Source organism: Typopeltis vanoorti, chromosome 6, assembly GCF_054136105.1.
Source record: "Typopeltis vanoorti isolate ZY-2024b chromosome 6, IOZ_Tvanoo_1.0, whole genome shotgun sequence".
Lineage (NCBI taxonomy): Eukaryota > Metazoa > Arthropoda > Arachnida > Uropygi > Thelyphonidae > Typopeltis > Typopeltis vanoorti.
The window spans coordinates 146,416,073-146,429,088 of record NC_143554.1 but is presented as its reverse complement, the minus strand read 5'-3'; the positions used below and the strand labels follow the sequence as shown (position 1 = coordinate 146,429,088).

The 13,016-nt window shown below is 36.6% G+C and overlaps 1 protein-coding gene across 1 annotated transcript in view; it reads left to right on the top strand.

Moving 5' to 3' along the window:
- The window catches only part of LOC150106037 (BTB/POZ domain-containing protein 2-like), a 120,479-nt gene extending 109,892 nt beyond the window's left edge, over positions 1-10,587 (top strand). The window contains exon 4 of the transcript XR_016548418.1: positions 10,474-10,587. The gene's annotated coding sequence lies outside the window, so the exon portion shown is untranslated. The remainder of the gene's footprint in view (positions 1-10,473) is intronic.
- Positions 10,588-13,016: the final 2,429 nt, after the last annotated feature.

Sequence of the window (13,016 nt, the reverse complement as noted above, 5' to 3'; positions counted from 1 at the left end):
TCCTGCATATTTGATAAGTTCCAAGTTTATATCGTCTTCTTCTGGGACCTTTCCTGTTTTGGGTTAATGCTTCTAGAGTGATGTTTAGTTCATGCCATAGATCATGGTAGTAATTTTGCTATGTTTCAATTTTAATAATATTAATATATGCCTTTTCTCTGGTTTCATTACGTATATCTTCGAGGATTTTATATGTATTATGAGCGTACAGCCTCTCTCTAATTTTGTTAAAAAATTGTTCCATCTGTTTCTATTTATTCTCTTGCATGCTGCTTTTACTATTGTTTTTTTTCCTGCTGTATTCGATTTTTTATACATTTAATAATACATGAATATTAATAATACATTTAATTTCATTATCTGAGTCCCTAAGGCCTCTTTTCATTTTCCATTTTTTTGCAGCTTTTATCATTGTTTTTAGGTTTGACCATTCTTCTATGTTCTGATTTTGTTTTATACTTGTCATACAGTTCTTTATTCTTTTTTGGTACAAGTCTTTAATACTATTGTCGTCTAAAAGTATGATTTAGAATGCCCAAATTTTAATTTTCCTTGTGCTTTGTTATTTTCCATCTCTGTTGCCATTTTATTTTTCAATTAAAAAAGGTAATGATCTGATTCTATTTCAGATCCTCTGTATACTCTTGTATCATTTGTGTAAAGCATTTTCATTATATACACATGTACATTCATATAATACAATTGCATAATAAAATCGCAGGGGGCATGCTAATATGTACAGAGAAAGTTGCATAACAATTAATTAGGAACAAAATAAAACAAAGCAGTTAAATAGCATGAGCCTGGATCTTTTAATAAAAATATGCTAAAAAAACAATTTATGCAATTATTTTGAAAAGCTTTATCCTTTGTGGGAAAATAAATACTCTTTGATTAGAGTTTGTATTTGTTTGGGTTAGTTTCATTTCTTATTGTTAAAAGGCAGTGTGTTGAATACTTTTGGCGCTAAATTTACATTTAATAATACATAATTTCATCTCAGTCCCTAAGGCCTCTTTTTCTTTTCGCCTAAATCTTTTGCAGCTTTTGTCATTATGGTTTTAGGTTTGACCAGCCTCAGCCCTAAGAAACAATCCAAACCTCAACCGATTTGGTTGCATGAGACTGCCCCACAAATTTGGGAAACCTACATCAGATCTTCAGCCCAATCGTCCAAGAATGTCAACATTGCCCGCTAAGGGCACCATCAGGACTTTTAGGAGAAAGAATAGCTTTCTGCTTCGTCTCATTTACTGTTTGTTGTGCTGCTGCACGTGTCTTGTTCTTAAGTTCCTGTGAAAATGGCAACATGATGTTTCCGAAATATTGGAAGTGTATTAAAAGTTATTTTAATGTATATCCTAGTATACGTTGTAATTTCCTTAAGCTATTTAGTAAAAAATAGCTAATGTTTGTGTATTGCATTTGCACTTAATTTTTCTATTTTCTCGGAGTTGCAATTTGAATTTGTCCTACAATTTCAATCATGCAAATAATTTTGAAAATATATTCACGAAATGCTAGTGAAAATCGTCTGCTAACTTTTTATTGATAGATTCCGCACTTCAAGTAGTTCTTGGCTGTACTCAGTATTGTAGTAGTTTACTTTTGCATTTCTAAAATGTTGCGAGATCATTCTGCCTTCTTTAGTCTACTCATAATTCTATACTGTTAGAGAATGCTACTACATTTAATTAAATGTGAATCAAAAGATAGCTGTTACTCTACTAATTGACTGACGCTATTTTTTTTAATCAGGGCCCATTGTTTTTTTTATTTAGTCATTTAAGATATTAATTAGGAAACTTTTTTGAATAAAATACAGGACATGGCCTTAGTCCTCATGTAACACTTGCTGGTGTGGCTGGGGGAAGTCGTAACCCCCCACCCCTCAATTTTTACATTAAGATTTTGTATCTGAAACTAAACTCTGCTTCTGAGCTCTCACTCTACAGGGATTTTTATTCTGTTCCAGTTGGCCAATCATGTAATTCTATCAAACTCATGAAATGGAGTACCAAATTAAATTTCGTGACCTTTAACTCCTCCCTTCAGAGTCATTTTTTGAATGCTTAATGAGATCATTCAGCATTTAACGAATTTAGGAACTTTTTCTCATGTCTAGTGCGTTAGTGCATCAACTTTACAGAATATTAACATACCCTTTATGTTGCTCACTGAATTAACTATCCAAAGGATAGTTAATACCTTTTATGCTGTCACCCAATCAGAACGAGAGTTTCTTTTGGCAAATGATCTTGTTATCGATGTCGTACTTATCAATATAAATAACAATGGTGGTGGAAAAACCAATGTAAAAAGAAGAATGCTGCTTAGCCCAGATAAAATGAAAATAAAAAAGCTCTTGTGGACATTACGAAATACACACTGATGATGCCCAAACAGAGACGAGTACAGTTAGATTGTAAAAAGATACAAAGTGGGCTTTAACTCTCCACAAAATTGCAGGGGTTCTGCTCACTTCTTGTAGTATTCCAGAAGCAGTTCTCTTTCAAAAGCATTTGATTCTAGAATATCAAATCTTAATTCTTTCGGCAGCTGCTGAATTTTCTGTGGTGTTTCAGGGACCAAATGCAAGTAAATAGAATCTGGTCTTTTATATCACTCATCTCATGATTTTGTGCATAGTGTGCCAGCTCTGGGAATAGTTATTGCCCCAGTTGTATAAAATCATTCAAAAATCCAATCGAATTGCAAATGCATAGATGTATAAATGTGTGCATCCGCTGCTGCACAAGCGTAGTGTGCAGAACCTTTTGTGCGAGTCATGCAAGAGATTTTTATATTGCAACAAATGTCCGAATTTGCACATACAAAATAACATTTGTTCAAAATTCCATCATTGCAGACAATGTTTGGCTACTTTCTCTACAGATAAAACCCACATCTGTCCACCTGAAAATTCTTCCACCACTGCAAGTTAGTACACCCAAAATAGATGTGCTTTGTACAAAAATCGGAGGTCTCAAATACACGGGTTTCTATGCTTGTTTTTGACACAAACAATTGCTAAAAATCATCGTCATGTTCCAATATTATGTATAGCTGATTTTGGTTGTAAGGAACGAGAGTTCTGGGGTGAAAACGGTGTGGGTCAGTTCCTAGATTTCATATTCTTGACAGTTGTTTTCTGTCAAGAATATGGAATGGGATCGACATGGTAGGATCCTTTGGACTGTCAAACCAAAATATCCATGTGATTGCACACAATTTGTGGTTATGACAGGTATTTTATTTTGAAATATCTTCTTGCAAAAAAATTCCAACCCCATGTAGTGTTTGACAGATCAAAGATACTTGCTGTGTATTATGACCCATTAAACATATTTCTTGACAGTTTTTCATACATTAGTATGGGTCTGAGAAGAATTCCAGCCATGTTTGACTTCAAAGAAGTTCGTAAGCATTTCTTTCTTCATAAGTTTCACACATCTGATTCTCTGGATTATCGCAGTATCATTCCCAAAAAAATTATTTACAGCTGGAATTTATGAACAAAGAATCTCTTACAGAGATCGAGACTCGGTACGAAAATCAGCTACACACTGAATACTGTCTGAAAGCATTACTATTAGCTTACAGAAAAGATGACGTGTTTTGGTTGACAGTTGCAATACTTTTCACACTCTTCATACAGCTCACCCAGATTGATCCCTTTCTCCAGAACTTTTTAAAACCTAACAATTTGGTCATACTTTCTGCTCAGGGGTTACAGCAGGGAAAATGTGCAAAGTCGAAAGGCTTTAGTCAGCTCAAATGGCAAGAACATACAACATGTATATTCTGTGGGAGGGAAATTCATATCAGACCTTATTTTGTCGATGGTAAATGTCGAAGCCTTTTATATGAATTCTACAGCTGCTCCCATCATGGATTGTCAGGAATGTTAGACCAAATACTTTCCAACCATATAGAAACACAAACATGATCAACTTTTGAGCAAACAAACGATCACGGAAACTATTTTTGTAGCCTGGGATTCGATGTGATCTCAATTTGGGAATGTCAATTTAATACAGAAATTTCGGAAACACAGCCATGAATAACTAACTTTCTTGCTGCTCTTAAAATTCAAGATCCCATTTTACCCCTTAGTGCTCTGCATGGTAGAAAAACTGACTGCCAGAAAATGTATCACAAAACTCAGGCAGAAGGGGAAGTTATTTGCTATATGGACTTCAACAGCCTTTATCCATGGGTGATGAAATACCAGGTATTTCCTAAGGGGCATCCCGAAGTTATTCTCAATAATTTCGACTATTCTCCTGGGGTATACTTTGGTATTTGCCATGCAAAAGTGGAAGCACCTGCTTAACTCTTTTTACTGGTTTTGCCCATCACACTGAATGAAAACTTAATCTTTCCACTGTGTGGAATGTGTGCTTCTAAAATGGCCCCATTATGCTCTAATATTGACCGATCTTTTAGACGCTTTTGGTGCACTCCAGAATTAGATCTGGTTTAGCCTCGCGGTTATAGAGGTTTAGAATTTTATGTGGTGTGGCATTTTTCTCAATAATTTGAAAGTGAAGAAAACTTGTTTGCTCACTACATTGATACCTTTCTGAAACAGGAAACATCTGGATGGCCTAAAGTTAAAAACCGACAAGCTTATCTAGATGAGTTTTTGCTAAGGGAAGGTGTTATGTTAAATAGCGAACACATTAAAAACCCTGGCAAACGTTCGCTTGCTAAGCTTTGTTTGAATTCCCTATGGGGAAGGCTTGGTATGAGAATGCTGAGAACTAAGACCCAGGTGATTTCCTCTTATGAAGATCTCTTAGTACTTTTTTAGATAACAGTGAAGTTATCCAAGATGCCAGGTTAGTGTTAGAAGAGCAGATGATGGTTGCCTACTCTGCTATTGAAGGCACCAAGCCTGAAAATAGGAAAGGGAATTCCTTCATCCCTTCATTTGCAGCAGCAGCAAACAAGTGGATAAAGTTATGAGGTCATGGAACCTTTACAAACACTGCTTTTATACACAGATACCGATTCTGTCATTTTCAGTGAAAAACCAGGCAAATACTCATTGTCCACTGGTCACTTGGGGAGCTAGGCGACGAACTCGCCAGTGACTATAGTTGAATTTGGTACCACAAGCCCCAAATCTTATTCCTATAGAACGTGGGGGGTAAGATTGTAACCAAATGCAAAAGGCATTACTTTAAATTCTCGCACGACGATAGATATCAATCTGGAATCTATGATAGCAGCAGTAAGGGGTGAGCCAGAAAACTTCCAAATTCCTGTGCCATTTTCTGCTCATAGAGTCAAATGAAGCCGTCAACTCAAAACAACCTCTACCAAAAAGATTTGGATGCACTTTTGCAAAGCACATAGTATCAGACACATGCACGTTTCCCTATGGATATTTTAAATGATAATTCTTAACATTCTCATACCACAGAAGCAAAAAGATGCCATCTATGGGTCAGAAAACTAAACAGCATTCTACCTGGTAGGTAAAAGTCCATGATTGTTTCCCAACACCATAATTTGCAGTGTTGCCCTTCTCTTGTGTAGTTTTCTCATCATTATTATACAATAGCTATTTTTTCTTTAGGATTTAAAAAATTTAGAATTTAAAACAGAAAAATTCGTCTTGGCATGATTACATGGCGACTGATTCAAAAAAAATCTTGATGGGAGATTTTTTTTATATTAAAAACAAGTATCCATTTTTAAATGACCTCTGATTATATAAAATCAGTCTAATTATGTTATCATTTTTGCTATGTTCATACATCCATTTACCTGCATTATTTCGGGAGCTACTCAGTCAGGAAAAACAACCTTTGTGTTGTCTCTCATAGAACATTGTAATCAACTAATCAAACCATCACCACAGCGAATCGTTCCATTACAACGAAAATCAGGATAAATTAAAATTTACCAACATAGAATTCGTGAATGGTTTGAAGTTACCTGATTTTGATTCTAATGTGAGAAATTTACTCAATCGATGATTTGGTTCACCAGGCTAAGGAGAGCACGGAAATAGCTGATGTTTTCAATAAAAGGTTCACATCACCATAACCTCAGCATCATTTTACTGACAAAATTTTTCTGTCAAGGAACAGATTTTTGGACAATTTCTCTCAATATCCATTATGTTATTGCATTTAAAAACTCCCAAGACTCTTTACAATTTTCTCATTTAGCTTCCGAAGTATTTCCAGGAGATACGAATTTATTAGATCAGATTTATAAAGAGGCAACATGGGAACCCCACTCATTAAATTTTAGACAGGGAACACCTGATATTTTATGCTTAGGATCATGGATTTTGCCAGGAGAAAAACCCAACACAGTGTTTATTCCTGAATGACCAATAGACTCAAACGCTATGAATATCTCATTCCTCTCCAAACAGGCAAATCCTCTATAAACGCTGCACCTCCAACCAAATCACCACACTGAAATCTGCAAAGATGTTATATCTGGTGATATTCCACCAAATGATCCCCAGAAGTCACGCCCACGAGGGAAAAAATATAAGAGCAATAAGCAACAAATCGCTTCCCTTCATTACGAGACTAGAAGAAAACGGGTTTTACAGCATGGGGGAGCACTGTTCCCATTATTAGGCAGTATCATTGTTCCTTCATTGAGTTCACGTATTAGAAAATGAATCATGTTTAAAAAATTTACCCTGCTCCAATCACCAGAAGCATGAACGGTACACACTAGATGAGTGTCATTTTAAAAATGAGAAATAAACTTCCAGGTGAAAAAGTAAAAGCATAGTTAAGTACTTTGCAAGAGCATTTAGGTTTGAAAAATCAATTGGCTCACACAGAAGGAGAGCAACAAGAACATAGACTATCACATCCAAGAACCTACACTGAAAAAACCCAATACCCAGACCTTTTCCCATCAGCCAATCCCAGTGAGGAAAATGCTTCCAGTCCACTCCCCACCCACCAGAGAGCTCGAAGATCCAATACCAATTTTGTCTTTTTATCTCCCGGAAAGTTGCGTCGGAATAAGAAACTGGTATGGAAAAAAATGGCAAGTGAAAAAAACAAAATGTTTTAAAATTATTTTTTATTTGGAGTAAATGTTACAGCATAAGTGACTAATATATCATTTAACCACAAATCCTTAGAATAATATTTGCGTAGAAAGACTACGACATCTCAATATTAAAAAATATACACAGTGCAAACCACACACGACAGATTCCTTAGCCTGTACAGTATTAGAATGCCATATACTATATACAGTGCAAACCACACACGACAAATTCCTTAGCCTGTACAGTATTAGAATGGGGCAACGGCATTTTGATATGGTAAAAAGTCAAATCCATAGAGAATGTTTCCCTTTACGTATTCCTCATATGATATATAATTACCACGGTCTGTTCCATTTGCCTAGCGATGTGAACAGCGACATGTAACATCTGCTGTAATGCTTTTCTTTGAAGTGCCGAGTCAAAGGTTGCGAGAGATACTGAATACCGTCAGCTGTCACCACTAGAAAATTCAGATTGAAGTAATGAAAATGAAATGGATTTCTGTTGAAAGTACTATTAAATCCATCACTAGCGACTAGTCCAATAATTAATATGGTTTTTCACCTAGATACAGATCGTCTCGTGTGGCATCTGACATACCCTTGGAAATCGAAAAATAGGACACTTGCACTCGATTGATGGGATATACCATGTATCACTTGTCTAACACAGACAGTGAATGTTTGGGTTTATTTTGACTTTGTAGACAAAAAGAGTGGTCTCTTCAATTTGCACTTCAGCCGTAGCAGTCAGTAAACAAAATTCGGGAGAGCTGCGAACCAAACTAACACGAACAGAAACGTTGTTGATCAAATATCGATCTTGATGGATGATGTCAGCATGTATTCGCCCAAGCATCTCTATACTTCGATTGGTTAATTCGAGCTTCTCGTCGACGCATCCTACATTCACTTTTGGTAAACATATCACCAACATTAGCCACATCATCTTTATCAAATAGTTTGTCAGTTGACTCTTTAGCATCTGTCATAATTTAGTAGGTTTCAATATAAGCCCTATAAGGATAGGTGTCTGATGCCACATTCACTAGTTTATCTTGGAGAAAAAAGTCAATTTGTCTGAACAGGGAATGGAAAAAAATTGTTCGACACCAACTGAAGAAACTTCAATAGGTTTACCATCATTGTTAGTTATGTGTAGGTATGATTTTTCCAAATCAAAATATTCTTCAGATATACTTGGTATGCAAATTTCCACATAACCTCCACTGTCAGTACTGGATATTGGTTGGTAGGCGACATGAGAACTTCTTTCCACACACAAGTTGACAGAAGGGTGGAAAAAAGATTTAACTGATATATATCCTCGGCAAAAGATGCCATCTCACTTGCGCTTTTTAGTATTCGTTTTCTTCTTGCTTCCTTGACTCTGAAGTAATCGGCTCCGAGCTTTTTCAGCGATGGTTTTCCCAGCCTTATGCTCTGTTTATAAAGGCTCGGCGTACAGGTACCGCTCCCAATACATCTATATGCTGACCGGCTTTTAAGGCTTGACGACCGACAAATTGAGCTGCAGGGTTTAAAAGTGGACTTAGAAAGGAGAAGGTACTTCTGAAAATGCTACCTAATCCGTACCCACGCTGTATTGGGGGCCCCGTAAATATTTGAGCTCCACCTGCCTGCATTGTGTAATATCCGGGATAAGTCATCATTCACTTGTGGGAACTGTAATTTAACTATTGTCTTGCCGCCACGAAAGTGGAACAACTGGCAGCTGTCAGAACGAATTTCAATGCTAATTGACTGAAATGTTTGTTTTCGTAACAGATAATAATCAGGTTGAGCAAAAACGAAGGAACACTTGGTGCGGTACTGAACAACTCGTAACAATGGTGCACATGTATCACCAACTATCTGTTCTTGGATTAAATCCGAATAAACAAAATATGCGGCTACACCCCTCTTTATATCAATTGGATATTTTCCCGTGATTGTACCCTTCAGTTTAACACCAATCTGATTAAAACCCAGTAGAAGACCTAAACCCTTCTTGGGAAACAACAGGTTGTAATCTTTTGGGACTGTCAGAAATGGTGTTGTTTGGGTTCTTTTTTTCCAGTAATCACAGAACTCGCATCAAACTCTGCTTGAAGTTCAGGGTGAATTTTGACTCCCACAGGGAATCTTGTACACTCTGTAAAATCCTTCTTTAGACTTTTCGAACACTTTATTTCCTATGATGTTGCTGTTGATAGTGTTGACACCTCCAACTGCACGTATCATATGAAACTCATCGTAACCGGAATCGATGTTATTAAATTCTCCCGGAAGATGAATTTCGGCAAGAGCAACTTACCATTTTCCTTTAAGTCTGATCTCGTGTGGTAATTCCACTTGAAATTTCGTTTGCGTGTTAGTAGGAAATATTTTCATACTGGCGTTACTGGAAACGGTTAAGTAAAACATTTTTGTTACGAACAGAAGAATTATATGATGAGGGATAACCGAGCCACTTAATAAAATACTGAAGCTTTCCTTTCTGCTTGCACTGTTTAAGTACTTGTTCGATTAGATACAAGTCTTCCGGAAGTTCATTGGGTATATTAGCCTTTTGCAGTTGAGTTTCATAGAAAGTTCCCTCCACTATCTCCACGTTCCGTCCCGGCCACGACCTGTATATGCCACAGGATTTCTATTAATAACCTGAGCAATAGTGAAAAACTCATGTCCAGTTACCCCAATACCCTTTTCTAAATTTGTGGGTATCATCACTTAAAACCACACTATCACCTACATGAAATTTTGGTTTGGTAGCTCCTCTTGGATTCCGTACAAATATTTCCGAACACGATCCTCGTTGTGAAGGTTAATTTCACACGGAGTCATACCAATAGTGTGGTGTTGTACGAGGTTATAAGTATGTACAAGGGTCGGCAAAACATTCGTATAACTTTTACTTTACGTCATCCATTTGTAGATCTTTGTTTTCAATGTTCTGATAAAAATCTTTCTCAATGGGTGCTTTCATTTCGCTTCTGGTCTTGTAGAAATGTATATTATGGTTCTTATACAATGCACGAACTTTCTTGTTGTAAAAAACTTTTCCTTGATCTGTGTTTATGTAATATGCCACTACTTTAAAAATAGACTCAATGCATTAACAATAGCGTCTGCTAATTTCTTCTTCAGTGTTCGAACCCATGCCCCCATTCTCTTTTGTATTTTTACATCTCTTTTTCAAAGTGATTTGGCATATCTGCCAAATCACATTGAAAAATGTGTGTAAAAGTGTCGGGACTTTGCATTGATTGCATTTAAACTTTTCTAATGGGTTGGCATCCAACTTTTCAGTTTCGTGTAGCAAATTTGTATGTTTCTGTAAAGCTTTGATACTTCCAAAACTAACTACTGTATTAGGATTATAGTAATCTGCTAACTTTGCCATCACTAACAATAAACTTTTCTTTGCAGGTGAAAACCAAGAACCATCGCCAAAGTGACATGTGTTTGTTTTGATAGCAGTACTATTTATGCTTGTGTGTTTTGAAATGTCAATTCTCATATGGGAAGTAGTATCGAAATCACCCAAGTCACGACAATAAATCCCACAGACTGCAGTGATGTCTGTAAATTCCTATTTTTGCATATTACATTGTAAATAATATCTGAAATAAATGTGTAAACTTAAATGAACAAATGGTGTCGTTGATGTGTTATGCATATTTAAGTAAGATCACTTTTGAAATCAGTGAATTCACACAATTTATTGAACTTTAAGATCTTAATTTTAGACAAATCAAAATATTCGGATGAGTTATGACGAAAATATGAATTAGAATAAAATATGAGCTATGGAAAAAAAATAAATAAAAGTGTGGTTGAGGGGACACCACCATATAATTATTCAAAAATGTTTCAATGTTGCCGCCATTTCGACTCGAAACTAAAAATTTCCATACCCAACTATTGACAAAAAAGAGTGTGTTTGATGGGGACACCAGCGAATAATTATTCAGAAATGCCTAAACGCTGCAGCCATGTCGACTCTACTCAAAGAATTTCCATAGTCTTTAATAGAAAAGAAATATCACACTTAACGGAAAAGTCTGCCGCCACCGACAAACGACCAAAGACAAAACATGACAAATGTGTGTCATCCTGGGAAATTACAAGATTTCTTATCTCAAAAGATCGCCCACAATTCCATAGGCAAACCAAAACATGATGTCAGAGACATGTTCCCCAGAATTTTCAAAAACATAACGTCACGATTCCTTTGTCTAAACAACATCCAGAATGCTATACCTGAACCAAACACCACGTGATATCCTTGACAGAAGGGACCCCCAGTGAGATTCCAAACTATCTTATCAATATCCACCCATAATGTCATACGCAAACTATTTACTTATCTACAACACACATCCATGACAGTAACGCGCTTCCCCTGTTTGGATTAAAGTGTCCCACCAATCACTGTACGAATCCTTATCCACTAATATATCCCCTTTTTCCATTCAAATCCAGTCACTTATTTACAACTAACAAATGACGTCACTTACCTTCATCTGATAACACATCCACGACGCGGACGTCGCTTCCCCCATACACCCTACCCCTGTTTGGTTCATAGTAGTTCCCACCAATCACGACACAAATCCTTCTCTTAACACCCACAATTCCATACGCGAACAAAAACAACGTGACGTCACACATGTTCCCCAGAATAATTCCAAACTCATGACGTCATCATCTGAACAACCAATCACTTCATGATTCCTTGTCAGAAGTGTCCAGTATACTACTTACATTTTCCAAGGGTGTTTTTGTATGATTTTCTTGCTACAAATTCCGAATCGAATTAGTGTTTGAATGCATAATTAGTTGGAATTAATAACATTAATTGCAGAGTATATGCACCTGTAATTTCTTCTATATATAGGTTTTCCCTTTTAGATCATGCGTATGTGGGCTAGATGCCATAAATTTTATAAATATATTAAGAATTTCACATCCATCACTTCTAGGGTAGAAGTGGAAGGATTTAATATTTATTGTGGGATTCTCTTCAGTTCAAGCAGGATAAGTTTAGTTGAATGTTCATTTTGAACTATGTATGCAGGCTCAATAAATCTCAGCCCATATTAGGCTTTGAAATTTGCATGTCGTTCGACCAGAAACTATTGCTGTATCAGCACACCTGATTAGGTTCCTCTCAATTAAGTTAAACAGAGGTCATTTACATATAGATTAGCATGGTTAGGACCCATTTTTCTAAACTCCAGTTTGAGAAGTGCTTGAGCAAGTACAGTTCATTGGAACGGCTTGGCACCTATTGTCTAAATAAGTTAGAAATTATGCTGTAGGTGACAGTTCCTGTAATTCTGACAGTGCGGTATAGTATAAGCATGATCAGAGTCGAATGCCTTCTGATCGTCTATGAAAATAATCGCGTTCGTTAAATGCTCTTAACGAGATCAGAAAAATTTAGGTGAGCTTATTTAAGGGTTATTTTCTTTGAGATGTCGTTGGTGGAGTGCATTCAGCTAGTTCTGATTGGGAATACTGGTCGTTGCCCGATTCCCTAAAAGGTAACTCAATACCTTGATATTCTGGATCATCGCTGCCTACATTGGTTTTTATGGAACGGATCTGTGTAATTGTCAATACAATGTCCACTGGCACGAATAGATGTTAAACGACTGCCCTGAAAACTCCATTGAACAACCACCTGATGTCTACCACACATTGGTGGAAGGCCTCCCGCAAAGGATGCAGGTGATCAAAGACAAAAGGTGGACATACCCGACATTTGAGTTCGCATGTTGGTTTTGTAAATTGCTGAAGTGGTTGGACAATTGGTGTATAATGCATATCGTACACGAAGAAGAAATCTCGGGTGATATTTAAGTCATTTACAGTTGCTATCCCATGGTAATGTTTCATTTGCTTATCATTAGTTGTTCATACTCTGAATTTGACAGGAACATGGAGATTACAGCCTGCTGCCAAGG